This window comes from Phodopus roborovskii, unplaced genomic scaffold (assembly GCF_943737965.1).
Source record: "Phodopus roborovskii unplaced genomic scaffold, PHOROB, whole genome shotgun sequence".
NCBI lineage: Eukaryota > Metazoa > Chordata > Mammalia > Rodentia > Cricetidae > Phodopus > Phodopus roborovskii.
This window is the reverse complement of record NW_026125350.1, coordinates 48,620-67,947: the sequence shown is the minus strand read 5'-3', so window position 1 is coordinate 67,947 and position 19,328 is coordinate 48,620. Positions and strand designations below refer to the sequence as shown.

The window sequence follows — 19,328 nt, the reverse complement described above, 5'->3', positions numbered from 1 at the left end:
CCGAGGTGATGAGTGAAGAGTTGGCCAAAGAGCTGCAGTTAGAAGAAGAAGCAGCCGCTTTTCCTGGAAGTTGTGTACGTGTCGCTGAGCGTTTGCTTTAACAGAGCGTCGCCATCTGCCGGGCACAGTGTTAGAAATGACGGAGTGCACAAGAACAATCCCTGCCCTGAGCTCCATCCCTGACTCAGCACAGACTTGAGTGTCCCTACAAATTTGAACACGTCAAAAAGTGCTCAGGAAATTTCAGACTAGAATTCTTCAATCAGGAGGACTTAGCTGAGTCTGCGTAAATCATTGCAAAATCTGAAGACCTCAAAGTCCTTAGTACTTTTGGTCCCGAACAATTCAGATAGAGAGTCTGAGTTTGCATGATTTTAGACAAACCGCTGTTTCTGTGGGTTTTATTCCTGTTACTGCAACAGTTGAACTGTTAGGTGTAGTTTTCTAGTGTCTGTTGTTTGTCCCTTCATTAGTTTTCTCTCTACTTTGAAAAGTAGATGAAAAAAGCATTCTGGGTCTCAGTATGGATTTCCCATAATTCCATAGCGCTTACGTTTTTTTCTCTCATCTGTCACACCTCACTGGGGCTCTCTGAGTTGCCATGGGTGGGTCTGAGGCTGGCTGAGGAAACGAGATGGTAAATAGACTCCCACCTCTTCTTCACTGAGATTTTAGCATGCCTACTCTCACGGTCAGTAGCTGTTTGCACAGCACATCACGTCAGCTTATATCATCTTATTTTGAATAGTGTTGCTGAAGGACCATTCATTTCTGGAGAAAACATTGACACTTCCAGTGACCTAATGCTGGCTCAGATGCTACAGATGGAATTTGACAGAGAATATGATGCACAGCTTAGGCGTGAAGAAAAAAAGTTCAATGGTGATAGCAAAGGTACCTGACCTTATTGTGACGTTTCTGTTGGGTGGTAGGAAATGCCTGTACACACTCCCAAATAAACAGTCAACTATTTTTACCTTTTTAGTTTGCATCTCATTTGAAAACTATCGCAAAGTGCATCCTTTTGAAGACAGTGACAGCTCTGAAGATGAGGTTGACTGGCAGGACACTCGTGATGACCCCTACAGACCAGGTGCTTTCCATTTCTGGGGTGCAGGGGGAGGGCAGAGGAGGTGACCCCTACAGACCAGGTGCTTTCCATTTCTGGGGTGCAGGGGGGAGGGCAGAGGAAGGTGACCCCTACAGACCAGGTGCTTTCCATTTCTGGGGTGCAGGGGGAGGGCAGAGGAAGGTGACCCCTACAGACCAGGTGCTTTCTATTTCTGGGGTGCAGGGGGAGGGCAGAAGAAGATAATTGTCCCAATGAACTTGTTTAGTTTTGTGCTTAGATTTGACCTCATTTGATAATTCACTCAGTTAGGTTCAAGTATCTCTCCAGATAGTGCTCTTTGCTGTTTTTATATTCTTGGCTTTTCTTAATTGCCTTTAGCAAAGCCAATTCCTACTCCAAAAAGGGCTTTATTGGAAAAGGGAAAGACATCACCACTAAGCATGATGAAATAGTCTGTGGGAGAAAGAACACAGCAAGAATGGAAAATGTAAGTTACAGAAAGTATTAAATATATTCTCCAAACAGCATTCTAGTCCAGGTATGGTGAAGCATGCCTTTAATCCCAACACATGGGAGGCAGAGATGTATGGTCTACATAGTGAGCTGCAGGCCATACTTTCTGAGGATACTTTCTGAGACCCTCTCTTCAAACACAAAAGCAAACAAACCAACAGCATTCTGGATACTGTACAGTAAATGTCTAAAAATCTACTTTATATGAGTCTGAAGCTCATGACCCACCTGCCACCTCTGTGCCGGTGTCCCCATACCAGGCTGCAGAGGCGGCTCTAGAGGATGGCATAACTCAGAAACTCAGCCACTCAGAGAATAGAGTCCTGTAGAGTAAAACCTATGAGGATGCCTCAAATCTTACTTGATTTATAAGACTCTAAGATTAAGAAGTAAAGCTGAGCACAGTGGCACATGCTTGTAATCTAGCACTTGGGAGATAGCGGAAGGGGATAAGGAATTAAAGGTCATCCTTGGCTACACAGTGATTTCAAGGCTAGCCAGGACTAAAGTAGACACTGTCTTTAAAAAAAAGAATAAACCAATGAATGAATGAATCTTAATCCTTAGTTCATTATTTTTTTTTTTTTTTTTTTATAAAATAGCACTTCTATAGAGCATAGCAATGGTAATGGAACAAGAACTAGAAGAGAAGAAATTTGTGTACTTTTTAGACTTTTTGGCTTTGTGGTACTGGTGCTCAGCTGTAGTGTCTTGTACATGCTGGGCAAGCCACGGAGCTCCACTCCCACCCAGCACCACGCTTTTAGAACTACTTCTCCAGAGTTAAAAATAAATTACCACTTAAAAAAAATATGTTTCTCAGTGGTTAAGAGCACTTGTTCTTCCAGAGGGTCTGAGTTTGATTCCTAGCACCCATCGGTTGCTCACAACCATCTCTATGTAAACTCCAGCTCCAGCAAAACAAGCACACACACACGCTTTTAAAGTTTTTTCTTTTGTTTTTTATTAGTGGTGTGTGTGCTTGTATGTCGAGGCGGGCGTGGTGGTGGGGGTCGTGTAGAGATGTCCAGGTGTCTGTGGAGGCCACAGAAGGGTGCTAGATCCCTGGAGCTGGAGTTACAGGTTGTTGTGAACCTGTAGACATGTACTGGGAACTGACTCGGGTCCTCTGGAAGAACAGCAAGTGTTCTTAATTGGGAAGCCATTTCTTCAGTCCCAAATAAATCTTTTTAAAAGTATTTTCTTTTATAAATGCTGTGGCCAGTAAGAAACATGCAGACCTTAGTGCACAAGTATTTGATAAGTGAATATCTTATTCAGTATGGTTGTGTTGGAGATGTTTTCAGGGTGGTTGGGTTGTATCTTGTGGCCATGTTTTCAGGATGGTTGGGTTGTAATATTGTGTGACTTTTGGAATGTGCTGTTCAGCAGAACTTTGCCTGTCTCTGTCTTCTGATATGATAGCTGTATTTGCTATTAAGCACTTGGTGCAACTAAGAAACTGAATTTTAATTAACTGAAATTTAAATATCTACACAGTGGCTAGTAGCTATCTAAATGGACTGTGCATCTCTATAATTGTCATGGAGGTGATTGGTATAGTTTGCTGTAGCAACTTACTCTTCAAAAATAATTATGAAATTATATCTCTTCCATAAGGCTTCCCAATATAACATTGTTCTTTGGCATAAAACAAGATATAAAACAAATGCTGAGAGACATTCACTGTAATGGGGTAAGGTGTTTTCTCTGCATAGAAGACTACACCTTCCTTTGGGCTGCAGTTTCTTTGGGTGTTGCTCCTCTTTGTGACAGGGTCTGTTTCTGCACAAGTTCATCTATTGAGCAGGACATCTACAAGACTGACTTCTCGATGTGTGCAACACCATTCCCATATGAAAACATTTAACTGCTGATGTTTTTGTCTTTGTCAGTTTGCACCTGGCTTTCAGGTAGGGGATGGAATTGGAATGGATTTAAAACTATCCAACCATGTTTTCAATGCCTTAAAACAACATGCCTACTCGGAAGAGCGTCGAAGTGCCCCGTCTCCACGAGAAGAAGGAACATTCTACCGCTGTAAGCATTCTTAGCACCTCGCTCACTTTGATGGAGAAATTCATGTTAGAAACTAATGTTTGAAGGGAAAAGAATAAGACAAAATTTCATGACTTCTTTCCCCTCCACCCCTGAAACTATCTTTTCAAATCAATGCTACTCAAATGACTTTTGCTTTTTGGCATATTTTACTTAACATAATTTAGTTAATCAGTTATTTAAAACCCATATTATGGAGTTTTAAGTTTCTAGAAACAGCGCTGCCAAGCACTTAGGATTGGTTTGGCATAGAAGGTGAAGCCACTCTTGTATGACCCTCAGGAGAGCAGTGCCCACAGCAGCAGCCATAGCTCAGCCTCCAGGGTGCCTTCATCTATTGCTGGCTCACTTATTGTACCCAGGGACCAGGCGTGATGGCCCAGGTGGCAACCACTGTAGCTGGTGGTGTGGCTTCCAACTCCCCTGTCAGGCACACACTGGCCATGCTGTCCCATGAGACTTCAGGGGGAGGTAGTACTGTTGAGCCATCATTTACCGAGACCCTTGAGGAACCCGAGGAGCTTAGCAGAAACAGTTGGTGGCCCTGGACTTGATGTGCTCCCACAAGTTTTAGAGTGTGTATGAGGACCTGTATGAGGTTAACCCTGCTAGTATGTTAGTAACTGGGGGAAGCCATTCAGGCCTGCCCAGGACTAGTCTGGTGAGGGAGTTCAAAGTGACCTGAGGTGGCTCGTGTCTATAATCCCAGAGCTTTGGAGTTGGAAGCTAACACAGGAGTATTCATTGCCGTGGGTTTGAGGCTATCGTGGGTGTCACAGTCATTTCCTGGCCAGCTTAGATAAGTGAGACTGCCTTAAAAAAGAAAAAGAAAGTATAGTTATAGTAGTTCTCTGGGCTAATGCAAAAATGTTTAGTGACAATAGTTGAATATTGCAGATTTTTAAGGATCAATTTTGTTTTATGTGTATGGGTGTTTTGTCTGCATGTGTGTCTTTACCATGTGGGTGCCTGGTGCCCTTGGATTCCCTGGGACTGGAGTTAGACACTTGTGAATTGACATGTGGGTGCTGGGAATTAAACCCAGGTCCTTTAGAAGAGCAGTCAGTGCTCTTAACTGCTGAGACATTTCTCCAGCTCAGATGTTCCAGATTTTTTAAAAAAAAAAGAAAGAAAAAAATCGCATATTACATTGACACTTGTAACTACTTGTACTTAATGGTCTCTAATGTTTTACATTTAAAAAGATAATACCTATTTTGGAAATAACAAAATTACTAGATTCTTTAAAACACTAGTCTTTTATATCAATGAAGATAATTGTACTGTTTTAACAAGTGAATTTGCTAAACCCCTTTAAAAAACTGAAAGAGCTGAAGATGGCTCAGCACCCCACCAGGCAGCTGACAACTGCTTGTAGCCAGCTTGGAGGGGATGCCTCAGGCATGCGATTAAACCAGTGTTTGGGTTTTGATGTGTTTTAACTTCCAGTTTATTTTCTAAGGACAGAATGTGGAAGTTCTAGCCAAAAAATCCCCCTTAAAGGCTCAGGGTACACAGGGTAAGATGTTACAAGTTTGATAACTGGATCAGGACTAGAATGGAAAAATTGTATCATAGTCTCAATATACTCTGTAAGTATTGTATGAGTTCTACCTTCATAAAAGACACTGAGTCCTCAGTGGATGATACCTAGCTAGATAAAGATGCTACCGGGGAACCAAGAAAGGTCAGGGATTGGGGAAGGGGAGGGATTTTGTGTATATATTAAATTTATACACACCTGCCTGGCATCTCAATTGTACCAGTTACCTGCCCTGATCCATGTTTGCTGGCAGTAGTGTGGGGGCTGGGGAGGAGCACATTGATGCACTAGGAAGGGGATGGAAGGTAATATGACCCACACACACACACACACACACACACACACATACTCCTCTAGTCCTCTAGGAGGGAAGAGTGGATGAGTGTAAATGTGTGGTCCCAGCAGGACTCAAGGTTTGGTTTTCCTTAAAGAGACTGCTTTCCAGACCCACATCGTCTTCCACAAAGTGGGGAGACAGCTAGGAAGCCAGGAGTGCCCTTGGTGAGAAGGAAGGAGAAGCCCTTGGTGGGAACAGATGTCCTTTGGGGAAGCAGTCTGATGTACCAGAGCATCTCCCCCTCTGCAAGTGGAGGCTATGGTGCATTGCAGGAGAATGGCGGCTTTCTCCCTGGAGCTCAGTGTGGAGGCAGCTGATGAGTGTTCATCATCTTCAGATGCTTCCAGAGCAGTTATGTGGGCCCTGCCAGGGAGTGAACTGAGCCCGAGTCACTTCAAACACTCCATCCCTCGGGCTCCATGCTCTACCATCTTGGGGTTTGTCCCTCACTGGCTCCTGACCTTTGAAAATGGGTTACTGTGGTTACTGCCAGCACTTAACATCTCTTTGGGGCTATTCCTCAAGAAGCTCTGCCCCCAGGTTGTCTGCCACGGAAGCAGTGACTCTGTGGTCCAGACTTGGGACTGTCAGTCAGCAAACCCAGCTCCTGGGCCTCATGACACTGGAATTGAAACCCAGTGGCCCCTGGGGAAAGAACTGTATTGTGACCATGCTCTCCTAAGAGCCTGGCTTCAAAAGAGAATCTTTTCTGATGACCATTGCCACTTACGGTACTTTATCTCTTACAGGAAAAAGCAGTTGATCCTAAGACAAGCTTACTTATGTATAAAATGGTCAACTCTGGAATGTTGGAGACAATCACTGGCTGTATTAGTACAGGAAAGAATCTGTTGTCTTTCATGCGTATGGAGGGAGGTAAATGAACAAACACCTTTCTCCTCAGGACTGATGGATTTCATATCTTCAAACTTATGCTGCATAGCAAGAAGAGTCATTATTGTAGAAAGTTTGAACATTACTTTTTATTTGTTTATTTTGTACTTAAAAAGAATTCAAGTGCCTATTGGTTAAGCCTTTGCCTTTAGTTTTCTTAACTATTTACCTTTACACACAGACCCGTAACACACAAACATATTAAACTGGATTGTTAAGTTCTAACAAGGAAGAGAATAGAAAGCAGTGTTGGGTCTGGGGATGTAGCTCATTGGTAGAGCTCATGCTTAGCATACATAAGGCCCTGGGTTCAATCTTCAGAACCAAAAAAAAAAAAAAAAGAAAGAAAGAAAGAAAGAAGAAAAAAAAAAGAAAAGGCAGTATGGGAAGGGGTTTACACTTTTGTACTTATGACCCGGAACAAATTATAATAAAACCTCACTTGGAAACTGCCCTGCACCTCATGGGATTTTTGTGGGGCTCAGTGAGATCTTATTTTATAATTCCTTTTATTAATCTTAAACATTTATTTCTTCCTTTATAATTTTTAGTTCAATCTTTCAAAGTTTGTATGCATTTGTTTATGTGATCTTCTCCCCCAGTTACATACCTTTGACTTTTAGGTATTAGTAGACAGTACTTTTGTGGACTACACTATACCTTTTAGACTTTTTTTTATTTATGTGTATGTGTGTACACTCCAGTGACGGTAGTAGGCCAGGAGGCATTGGATTCCCTGGAGCTGGAGTTAAAGTGGCTGTGAGCTGTGTGACATCAGTGCTAGGAACCAAATCCCAGTCCTGGAGCTGGAAGCTCAGAATGTACTCTTGACTTCAGCCGCGCCTCCCTCCCCCCCCCCCCCCCCCCCCCCACCTCCCCGTCCCCAGACCGTGCTGTTTTAAATGACAGTGTGGAAGTATTTAGGGAGACCCTTGAACTTTGATGTATTTTATAGCCATGCCCTTTAGCTAAATTCCTAATGAAATTGCTGTGGAAGTACTGTATGCCTTGTTTTCCTTTTTGTTAAATAGTGGAAGGCCCGAAATGGAGAGCTGGGTTTCCTCCCGTTTCAATCCTGAGCTTGCTAGTACATCAGGCTTTTTTGGGGGGGATTTCATGATTCTTCCCTTTTGATTTTTTTTAATATATGAAAGTTTTAATTAAAAGTTAAACAATATATTTCTTAGGGTCAGAGAGTTGGTTCAGAGGTAAAGCGCTTGCTGTGCTGTGTCTTGCAGGGGTGAGGACTGGAGCTCCCTGTACTCCTAGGGTAGAATGGGGTGGAGACGGGACTCCTAGAAGCTCACAGGTCAGCAACCTGGCTTACACGGACGCAACGAGTCTGTGCCCCCAGGTAGAAGGCAAGGACCAACACCCAGGGTTGTCTACTGACCCGCACTCACACAACATGTACATGAAAGGAAAATACTTATTTCCTAGTATGTTACAACAGTCAGACTCTCCATAACAGGAGGAAGTCACTCCAGTAAGAATAGTTACGACCAGTGAAAGATAATTATATGACAAAGCATGTAGTTCTATAAGGCCACAGTAGGTTAGGAAGAGACATATAGCAAGGTCATTGCCAGACACATTCAGGGAAGGCATCATGATGAAGTTAGATTTCCAATCACATTTTAAAAATAAGCAAAAACCCAATGTTGACAGCTAAAAGTTAGTTGAAGAAGTACATAGCACATACATCATCTGCAGTGGCTTGTCTATATAGATATTTCTGTATATGTATTAGTCAGGTTTCTTTAAAGGAACAGATAATGATAGAATTATACACACACATGCGCATGTACATGAGTGGCTTACAGGCTGTGGTCTGTTAGCCCAACAATGGATGTCTCCTGATAGAAAAGGCCAAGGACCTGTCAGTTGTTCAGTCCAGGAGACTGGATGTCTTAGCTGTCCGCAGTCTGGTGCTGGAGTCCCTGGGAATTCCTAGAGAGCAGCTGGTCTTCAGTCTGCACTGGGGTCATGAAGAAGTAGGTTCTAACACTACTGACCGGTGCTCAGCAGCAGGTCGATGAACTTGCCAGGAGAGTGAGGGCAAGAAGGCCTCCCTTGTCCTTTTCTGTGGGCTGCCACCAGAAGGTGTGGTCCAGATTTGGGGTGGATCCTCCCACCTCTCAAGAAAATCTTTGATAGTGTGTAAGTTGCTGGGGATTTAATTGATTCCCAATGTTTTCTAGTTGACAGCCAAGATTAGTCAGAACTGTGACAGTATTGGGAGAGCTAGGGCAGGAGGAGGCTGCCTCAGGCTTGTAGTACAGGCTTCAGCTCTGCCTATAATTTTGTGCTAATTACCAAATGTATATTTTTACCTGACAGTAAATGGTAGAGGTACAGAATATAGTGTGGTCTAAACACAATAGATGTAGTTAAGAAGGGCCTGAAGCTGGGCAAAGGGAAGCCAGACAGGGTGCACATAGGTAGTCCCAGCTTCTTAGGAGTTTAGAGTCCACTGGACCAACAGTAAGCCCTTGTTCTGGGGAGAAAAGGGGGCTGGGCATGTGGTACATACATAATCTCAGACAGGATTTCAAGCTCATCCTCAGCTACACAGTAAGTGTGGGACAAGCCTGGACTATCTGAGTCCCTGTTTCAGAAGATTAGCAGAGGGATATGCAATTTGTCTAAGGTACATGGAGTGTTTTGCTAGGAGAATGATGAGATGTTTAAATGGGACTCTGTATATCTGTGGAATACATCCAATGACAGGAAGCTCATGTCAGGTTTAGCCTATTCTGTCTAATAATTTAGGATATTGGGGACATTTCTGTGTACAGTCTCCAGTCTCTTTCTGAAAACTGCCTCATCCACTTGCCAATACTTAAGCAGCTTCCATGGACTGGGTCCTGGGTTCTGGAAGTCCCTGCTCTAACACCAACCTGCACTCAAGGTCTTAATACATAGACACATCCGATATGTGCTGTCCAGCATTTAAGCGGGGAAATGTCATGGTTTTGATGAATAGAACAGGGGCGTCTGATGAAGTGACTTGAGGACATACCCTGTATACATGGAAGATCAGGTTGAACCGCTTGGCAGACTACAAAGAGGAGGCCTGGAAGCAGCAGGGGCTGGGACAGGAAGGGCTGCATACCTGGAAGGGATCTGCACAGTGGGAACCAGAGGTGGGATTTTTATTTTCAAAAGACAACTTGGGCTGCTAGAAGGAAAACGAATGGTAATTTAAAAAGTCTTGGCTGTGAATGTAGTTCAGTACTTACGTAGCATGGAGAGTCCTGGCTTCAATCCTAATGCCCTAGAAAGATGTCATAGCAGTGTAAATAAACCAGTGGTAATGGAAGTAAAGAATAGGAATCTAGCCAGGCATTGGTGGCACACACCATCCTAGCACTCAGAAGCAGGCAGATCTCTGAGTTTGAGGCCAGCCTGGTCTACAGAATAAGTTCCAGGACTGGCAGAGTTACACAGAGAGACCCTGTCAAAACAACAACAAAGAATAGTAATCTATGTTTGGAAAGTACAGCCAACAGTCTTCTGTTCAATTGGATGTGGGGTGAGACCCTAGGAGAAAGTAGATCTAGGCAGCTGCCATCCGGGTTTGTTCTGGGCATGGAAAATTGAAGACACCTGCTAGACATCCAGGCAAACCAAGTATGGGTCGGATAAAGGGGCCTGCCATTCCATAGAGGACAGGCTTTGGGTTTGGCATGTTACAGGAGGAAGAGGTTCATAGTGTTTGCTAAAGGGCTCTGCTGACCTTGAGGCTGAATGGAGAAGTAACCATTAGAGTGTAATACAGAGAGAGGTTGCTGCTTTAATCCTCAGTTCTGTCCTCCGGAAGCATTCCCTTTCTCTTCAGCTAAGTGTGCCTGCAAGTATTTGGAAGTCAGTAGTGCTATGGGTTAGCTCACCTCCTTACTTCCCTCTTAGCCCAGCCTCTGCCTCCCTTCACTCTGGTCACTTGATCTGCATGAAGTGTGTCCTTGAGAGTACCTTGTTCACAAGCCCTCATGATCCCTGCTGGCTTTGCAGAGATGTCCAAGCTCTGTGCAGTCCCCTTGTCCTCTCTCTAGCCAAGATTAACTGCAGTGTCTGGGTTCCTCAGACAGCTCCCGTGTCTTGTTAATGCTGTTTTAAATGTGGCTGTTTGTCTGGGTTCCTCAGACAGCTCCCGTGTCTTGTTAATGCTGTTTAAATGTGGCTGTTTGTCTGGGTTCCTCAGGCAGCTCCCGGTGTCTTGTTAATACTGTTTAAATGTGGCTGTTTGTCTGGGTTCCTCAGGCAGCTCCCGTGTCTTGTTAATACTGTTTAAATGTGGCTGTTTGCAGTGCCCTCACCAGCGGCCTTGTCTGCTTCTCTGGGGCTTCTGTTGTCTCCCTGTCTGCATACTCACAGGCCAGGGTCCTTACACATCTGCTAAGAAGGACTACTCTATGTGTTGATTTTGTTGAGTTCATAGTAGTTTGTTTTAAGATGTGTGTTTTTCCATTTGTCAAAATTGATTCTATAGCGATGAAATACAGAACATTATATTGTAGATTGATGAAAAGTCTTCTGACAGGATGTTTTACTTAAAAAAACAAAACAAAACAACAAAAAAACCAAACCAAAACAAAACAAAACAAAAAAAACCCACCAGCTAGGAGCACCAGTATCTGTACTTCCAGATCCTGGGAAAGCTGTGGCTGGCTCTAGGAATTCCAGGCCATCCAAGGAAACATAGCAAGCTCCCTTAAGATACAAAACTTGAAGGTTTTTTTAAAGAAGACAAACTAGGATGACGCTTTGAAATGCGGTGGGTGTACTGGGGCGGAGTCTGAGACTGTCTCACTGGGGTAGAGTCAGAGATGGTCTCCCTGGGAACCGCTCACTCACTCACTCAATCACTTTGTTCTTCTTTTCCTTCAGCCTGGAGGATCACAGGGAAGGCAGTAAAAGCTATACCAACCGAATGTGCCATCAAGGTATTTAAAACAACCCTTAATGAGTTTAAGAATCGTGACAAATACATTAAAGATGATTTCAGGTTTAAAGACCGCTTCAGTAAACTAAATCCACGTAAGATCATCCGCATGTGGGCAGAGAAAGAAATGCACAATCTCACAAGGTAAAGAAAACAGTGGTGTGGCAGGTGACCTTAGGAATTGCCCTTTGTACCAGGACTTAGGCAGACCAAGCCCCATGCTATCTTTTAAGCAGCGTTACAGAAATAACAAAAGACCTTGACTGTCTTGTGCTCAGAAGGCTTTTTGTCACAAAATATTCCCATGCTTTGAACCAGAATTCAAAGGTTGTGACTGAAGAGGCGTTTTCCTTTAGTGACATTCAAGGAAGCTAAGGTGTCCTCTGTGAGGATGTCCCATCCTATATGACAACCTCTGACAGTCTTTCTGAGGGATCTCAGTGCTTGCAGGGCGCCCACCACACCCACGCCAATCTTTACACAATGCCCTTACACCTGTCAGGGTTCCTACCACTAGGGGCTGTATCTTACCTGGTTTTGCATTCCCGTACCTCCTGGGTGGAACATAGTAGCAGCTCATCACAGACCCTCGTTAGGTATTTGTTGAGTTAGTGGCATGTTTTCTCCTTCTGATCTTTATACTCCTGATCATTTCTTTCTATACAGAATGCAGAAGGCTGGAATCCCTTGTCCAACAGTTGTGCTACTTAAGAAGCACATTTTAGTTATGTCTTTCATTGGCCATGATCAAGTTCCAGCCCCTAAACTAAAAGAAGTACAGCTTAGTAGTGAAGAAATGAAGGACGCCTACTGTCAGACCCTCCATGTAAGTTGTGCTCCTACACACTGTCTCATAAATACATTTCTTTTACCCAGGTTAGAGTGTGCCTGTAGTCCCAGCTACTTGGGAGGCTGAGGCACATAAGTGCAGCTGTTCAAGGCCAACCTGGAGGAACATAGCACAAGAACCTATCTTACTAATGGTGATACTTTTTTTAAAAAAATCATGGAATCATACTTTTGAAGTAGCATAAGAAGGATAAACAGAATCTTGCGAAGGATTGTTGATATTGAAGTTGTCTTTTGGACAGGCATGATGGAACACACCTGCGCACTTGAGAAGGCAAAGAGAAGAAGATAGTCACAAGTTGGAGGCTGGCCTTGTCTATATTAAGCTTCAGTCAAGTAAACTATTTATTAAGACAGCTAGAGTGATGACTTAGTGATTAAGAACAGAGTTGCTGCTCTTACAGAGGATAAGGTTCTGTTCCCTGCACCCATGTCAGATGATTTACAACCGCCTGTAATTCTAGTTCTGGAGGATCTGATGCATATACAATGCATGCAAGAACTCACACATACACACAGAGTAAGCATAAATAATCTTTATTTAAACATTAAAGCTGCCTGTAACCCCACAACTTGAGCAGCTAAGGCTGAAGGATTGCCAAGTTGAAGGCCAGCTTGACCTCCTTAGTGAGACCCCCATCTCAACAGAAAGAGTGGTTTTCCTGTCAATCTGTTTGTGTGTTGAATGGTTTCAGGAAACTAAAATATTTATGGAGCAAAGGCACACTTCATTCTTAGCATTACTGACTTAGAATATGAAACCATTTCGCAGCACTTCCAGTCAAGTTTAGCAGATGGAATCCCTTTGTCTGACTCCTTAAAGGTTATGGTTCTTTAGCAGTAATGGAAGGGCCCAGGTGATGGTGGTGCACACCTGTAATCCCAGCGCTTACTACCTGTCAGGTGGGGGCAGGCAGAGCTCTGAATTCAAGGCCAGCCTGGTCTAGGGTTTCAGAACAGCCAGGGCTACCTAGAGAAACCTTGTCTCAAAAAACCAAAGAAAGAGCAAGAGAAGGGCAGGCCTGCAGCTGTGGTTGGGAAGCAGAGGGAAGCAGAGTGATGTCATTGTGGCAAAGTGATGATGACATTAAGGAAGGTAGGGGGGCGACAACGGGGTCCAGGTGCTAAGGTTGGAGAGCCCATGTCAGGATCTTGACAGTTACGTGTGTTTGGGGACAACAACTAAATTAAGTTTGAAGCCTCCCTCCTGCTTAAGAAAATGTCCCTGATGCTGTCATGATCCCTCTGCAGGGTTTTCAGGGGAGGAAGTGGACTCAAAGCCAGCATACTTGTGTGCAAAGCCCAAGACTGAGTTTGCACCCCTAGTACCCTGTAAGAGCCGGGTGTGTGCCTTAGTCCCAGCCCTGAGGGGAAACAGGAGGGCCCCCGGGCTTGCTGGCCAGCTACTCCAGCTGAATCTGTGGTAGTGAGAGGCGCTGTCTCAGGAACTAAGGTGGAGAGCAATGGGGAAGGACACCCGGCACGCATCTCTGGCTTCCACATGCGTGCACCTGCAAACCCCACATGCGTGCACCTGCACACCCCACATGTACATTCACGAATATAAGAGACACTTCGCTGCCAAGAGGAGAACACCAAAAAAAAGAAAAAAGAAACCCTTTTCTGGATGCTTTGGGCAGTGTGGAGGCTGGGGAAGAGGTGAAGTCATGAACTTCTCTTATAGAGTCTGTGAGAGGTAGCAAACAAAGTTTTCAGGTATAAAGTTAGGGGTTATCATTGATGATGAATTTGTGATGCTATTTAATTTAAAGGTTGGAAACCACATGTGCTAGTGCTACCCTCTGGGAGTCTGTGGCATGAGTTCATGAGTTCAGGACCATCCTAGGCTATATACCAAGACACTGGCTCACAAACAAGAACGTCTTCTACCATCACTGGCAGGAAGTATTTTCTACTTGGGATTGTGTCTCCTCCATGGAGGTCTTAGTGAAACACTTGTCCTTTTACAGAGGAAGTGGCTTGTCTTGGTCCCCCTGGTTAGATGACAGATGCCATTGGAATCTGAGCCTTGGCCTGGTTCCTTGCTGGTCACAGCAAGGAAGTAGAATGTCGTACAGGAGTTCAGTGACAGTATCCTGCTGTTCCCTCATTCTCCCAAACACCACTAATACAACAACAGAAATGCAGTCCTAATTGACTAAAAGAGAGAGGAGATAAGGGTTTGGGAATGAGTCTGTGACTCAGCTGTAGAATGTGTGTATGTGTCTTTGAGGTCAATCATTAGTGTGACCAAAACAAAAAATAAGAAAGGAAGGAACAAGATGTGTTGTCTTTCAAGACAGGCTTTTCTTTGTGTAGCCTTAGCTGTCCTGGAACTAGTTCTATAGACCAGGCTGGCCTCGAACTCAGAGATCTGCCTGCCTCTGTCTCCTGAGTGCTGGGATTAAAAGTGTCACTGTCACCCATGAAATAGGTTTTTAACTTGTATTTGTTGACACATTCATTTTAACTAGTGATCTGGTTTATTTAATAGAGATGTATTAGAGTTGTGCCTTCATTTCCCTTCTCACAGTTGATGCAGCGATTATACAATGAGTGTACCCTTGTGCACGCTGACCTCAGCGAGTATAACATGTTGTGGCACTCTGGAAAGGTAAGTAACATATTTCCGTTAATATTCAGATTACATTTCCTGGTGTAAATTATTGGCTGTAAATACCTCAGTCTGTGCTTTATGTTAACTAGGTCTGGTTGATTGATGTCAGTCAGTCTGTAGAACCAACCCATCCTCATGGCCTGGAGTTCTTATTCCGTGACTGTGGGAATGTTTCACAGGTTAGTGTGCAAAGCAATGTCTTCTAAGGATGTAACAGGTTCAAATATTTTTCTCCCCTCTAAGAGAATCATATTTATGGGAACTGAAGGGAGGGATGTCGGCTACTATTAGGGTAAGGAGATAAAGGAGAATTTTCAGAACTCATTCATGGACTCAAGTGGCCTCCATTTCTAAGAGATTAATTTTTGGTTTGGCGCCTGCTATTTAAGGAGCAAGTAGACTTAATGCATGTGTAGTGCTGCACCAAAGCTGGACCATTACTCCTCTCATTACTGTTCTGAGGAGGAGGAGACCAACTTCCTCAACGGGACACTGTCTGTCCTATACTCACTGTCACTCTGAAGTAGAGTGAAAACATTTTGAAATTCATGCCTTAAGCACAAAGTCTGGTCCCATTTCTTTCTTTCTTTTTTTTTTTTTTTTTTTTTTTTTTGTTTGTTTGTTTGTTTGTTTTGTTTTGTTTTGGTTTGGTTTGGTTTTGAGGCAGGGTTTCTCTGTAGCTTTGGAGCCTGTTCTGGAATTCACTCTGTGGATGAGCCTGGCCTTGAACCCACTGAGATCTGCCTACCTCTGTCTCCCAAGTGCTGCTGGGATTAAAGGCATGTGCCACCACTGCCCAGCCTGGTGGTTTCCATTTCTAAGGGAAAGGATTTGCTAGTAACAGATGCAAGCGAAAGAATAACCTGTAGGTAATCTGTGGGCCTGCTTAAAATTGTAATTCAGGGAGTTTAGTGAATGCATTGCATCTTTCCACACATAAGAGTGCCAAAGCCATTGTACACAGGGCACAGGTTCATAACTGAAGAAGACGTAGTAGGAAGCAGAAGAGTTACTGAAGACAGACAATACCGTGTAGAGCCTGGGCTGGTTAACCTTGAGAGGGAACGCACGATGGCTGCAAATGGTGAAGGGCCGAAGTGCAGCTTATGTGTCTGCTGTGTAAGGTCTTTGCTGGCCTTCTGATTGTGTGTGCATCATTGCTAGTTTTTCCAGAAAGGAGGCGTGAAGGAAGCCCTTAATGAGCGGGAGCTGTTCAATGCTGTTTCTGGCCTGAACATCTCAGCAGACAACGAAGCTGATTTCTTAGCTGAGGTGAGTGGCTGGCACACAGCTTTTTGTCTGCTGCTGCTGGGGAGAGCTGCCCAGAGGAGCTCAGTACTCTCCTCCAAACCTTGGCTCTTCCTTCTCTCTACATGGTTTCTTTCTTTTCAGGCATAAAACTTACACACACACACACACACACACACACACACACACACACACACCAACATACCCCAAACACACATGTCTTCACAGAGTTCATCATAGTTTGGTTAAAATGGGTAACAACAGGCTGGGTGTGGTACATATCTTTTATCCCAGCAGAAGCAGAAGGAGCTCTATGCGTTTTAGGGCAGCTTGGCCTACATAGTACATAGTGTGTTCCATGCCAAGGGCCTAAAAAGAAAAGATGGGCAATAGCACATTCCCAACTTACTCTCATTTCTCCAGTTTGAAGAATGAGGATGATGACTGGTCAACACCCAGTGTGATATCAAAAGAGTACCTGCCCTTCGCAGAACTTAGAAAACTAGAAGTAACTACATGCAGACATGCCTTCATTGTAGTGCCAGAGCCACAGGGACAAAGAGGCAGAAAGCCTGGACTGTATTATATAGAGAACTCCAGGCCTGCCAGCCAGGCTGCATAGTGAGATGCTCTCTTTAAAAACATATATATGTAGTGTGTGTGTGTGTGTGTGTGTGTGTGAGAGAGAGAGAGAGAGAGAGAGAGAGAGAGGGCGCAGCTCGCAGCTCATTATTCCTAGCATTTTACCCACAAAGCAGAGAGTGGTTAGTCTGTGCTGGAATTCCCATGTGTGACTTGAGTTTGGCCAAGCTCTGGGAGAACATAAGGCCAGGTAGGAAGTGGCAGAAATCTGGTAGCTCAGTCAGCTGGTGTTGACACTCTTAAATGTAAGCTTTTTACAGCACATAGCAAGACTGATCAGAGTTTAGTTTCTGGCTTCATAAAGATACTCAGTACTAACCTCAGTAATATAATCAAATGAAAAGCAAATAGGTATATTTGCACACATATCACGCACGTATGTGCAACGTGGGTGGGGAGAGGAAGAAGGCAGGTAAGAGGAAGAGAGATTCTAATTTTCAAGACCAGCACATCAGGAAAGACCAGCCAAGTGTTAGAAGCCGGGAAATACCCGACATCAGTCGATACAATCAGAACTTGACAAAGGGATTTAATATATTGTTCTGTAGATAGAAGCTTTGGAGAAAATGAATGAAGATCATGTGCAGAAGAACGGGAGGAAAGCAGCTGCATTTCTGAAAGATGATGGAGGTCCACCTGTGCTGGATGCAGAATAGCGCCAGTGCCTGCCCCTGCCAACAGCAGTGATCGCCAGCTGCCGGTAGCCAACAAGTGTGGGTGACTTGAAATACCAAAGCAGGAGTGGACAGTGCCACTCCTGTGCTTCCCACGTGGAACCCACGTGCCAGATGTGTGGAATTTTTAACTCGGCATTGAAAGAATAAAATGTCACTACCTCTCATCTCATAAAAAGGATAATTCTTTAACAGGTATAATGTCTCGTTCCAGTTTGGATTTTACACAACTCATGATCTGAAACATCTTGAGGGTTTTTAAGCGTAGGTAGTGTTTGGAGCGTGGGGAGCTGTGAGGCGTTTACAGGGGAGGTTTGCTGCTGCACCGTGCTCCTCTCCCCTGCTTGTGTAGCATCTTTCTGCAAATGTTACCATTCTAATTTAGCCCTCCTCACCTGTCCTTAAGTGGGGATTTGTTTCAGGACGGACAGTGGACATAGATACAAGCAATGTCCTTCTAGTGGTACATCACGAAAATGTATGGAATTCTGCACTTCCATCTTATACCCAGGAAAATGGCAGCTTTCTGAAAGATAAATGTAGAAGGATTTCTTAACTAATTAAATATTGAAATTTAACTTTTGGGTTTTCTTCATTTAGGTTGGGATGTAATTCATGTACATTTATAAAGAAAGTGCAAACTATCTGGAAGGACAGACTTAAGAATTGTATTTGACACATATTAAGAAGGCAATGAAACTAATTTCAGTGTGCCGTTTCTTAAAATTGTTCACATATTGATTGCTAGTTGTTTTCAGAGAGAGAGAGAGAGCAAAGTAATTGGAGCTGTGAAATAAGGGCAAAACAACTTGAGTTCTGTCCAGAACAATTCAAGTAGCAAATTACCCAACCAACTTATCCATTTGGCCTCTGTTTACCAGTCTTTACACAGGCTAGTTTCTGCTTTGAAAAAGTGAGCAGTGTTCTGGAAGCCATTGGTTGCTTGCTCTCGCTTTAGCTTCCCTATTACCCCAGGTCCGGGGAGTCAGACTGGATCCAATGAACAGCCTAACTCTGTCTGGTTATAAAGATTAAAAACGTAATTTATATTTGAAAGATTTTAACAATATCTTAAAACGTCAAATATGTTCTTTGTAGGACTATTTATTTTTGTTTCTGTTATAGTGCTTTTAGTTGCATTTCAGAAGAATGTGACATGAGGTGGCTTGTTCCACTTTGCTGCTTTGCAACAAAGATTTAAATGATGATTAATTATTGGCTGAACAGAAATTCCAAAGAACTCACTTGAAATAATCATTTAAAACTTTGTTTTCTTTCTTGACATATTCATTTTCAAACCATTGCTTGGAGTGTGCTCTGAATTTGCCTTTCAAGAATTAAAAATGAGATCATTTTAGAATTGGTTCCTTGCGTGGTTTATTCCTATTCCTTATTTTAATGTCGTGGCCTCAAGACAGCCTTTCCATAGCAAAGTAAGCAGTGCTATTTTAAACACACACACACACTTGTGTTTGAGTTTTACTCACAAAATATCTTACATTATAAATAAGTTTTTCCCTCTTATGAGGTAAGGACATTTTTCACATAGCAGGAAAATGATGTAGAAAGTAGTGGTTTGATAAATATTCCAGTAGAGTGTGTATGTATAAGTAAATAGAAATGTTTTGCCTCACTTTATTGACATTGAATATAAATGACTATAAAAATAAGTTTCCAACATAAGGATGATTGGAAAGAACCTCTATTTCAGTGTCCTTGATATATATGAAGAATTAGACTCCAGTACTTGAAGGTAGAGGTAGACTCTATTGCGGTAAATAAGGGTCAGGATAAACAAATAAGCCGAATAGATGTTTATTCAGGGAGAAATAACTTACAACCTAGACAGATGAACACCAGGAAATTCAACCCGATCCTCTCCTGTCCGAGTCACGCCAGAAAGAGAGCGCCTTCCTCGCCCCCTCCGACCTCCTTC

The 19,328-nt window shown here is 43.4% G+C and overlaps 1 pseudogene; it reads left to right on the top strand.

The window, feature by feature from the left end:
• The first annotated feature begins 601 nt into the window (after positions 1–601).
• LOC127214398 (serine/threonine-protein kinase RIO3-like) lies at positions 602–18,752 on the top strand (annotated as a pseudogene).
• Positions 18,753–19,328: the final 576 nt, after the last annotated feature.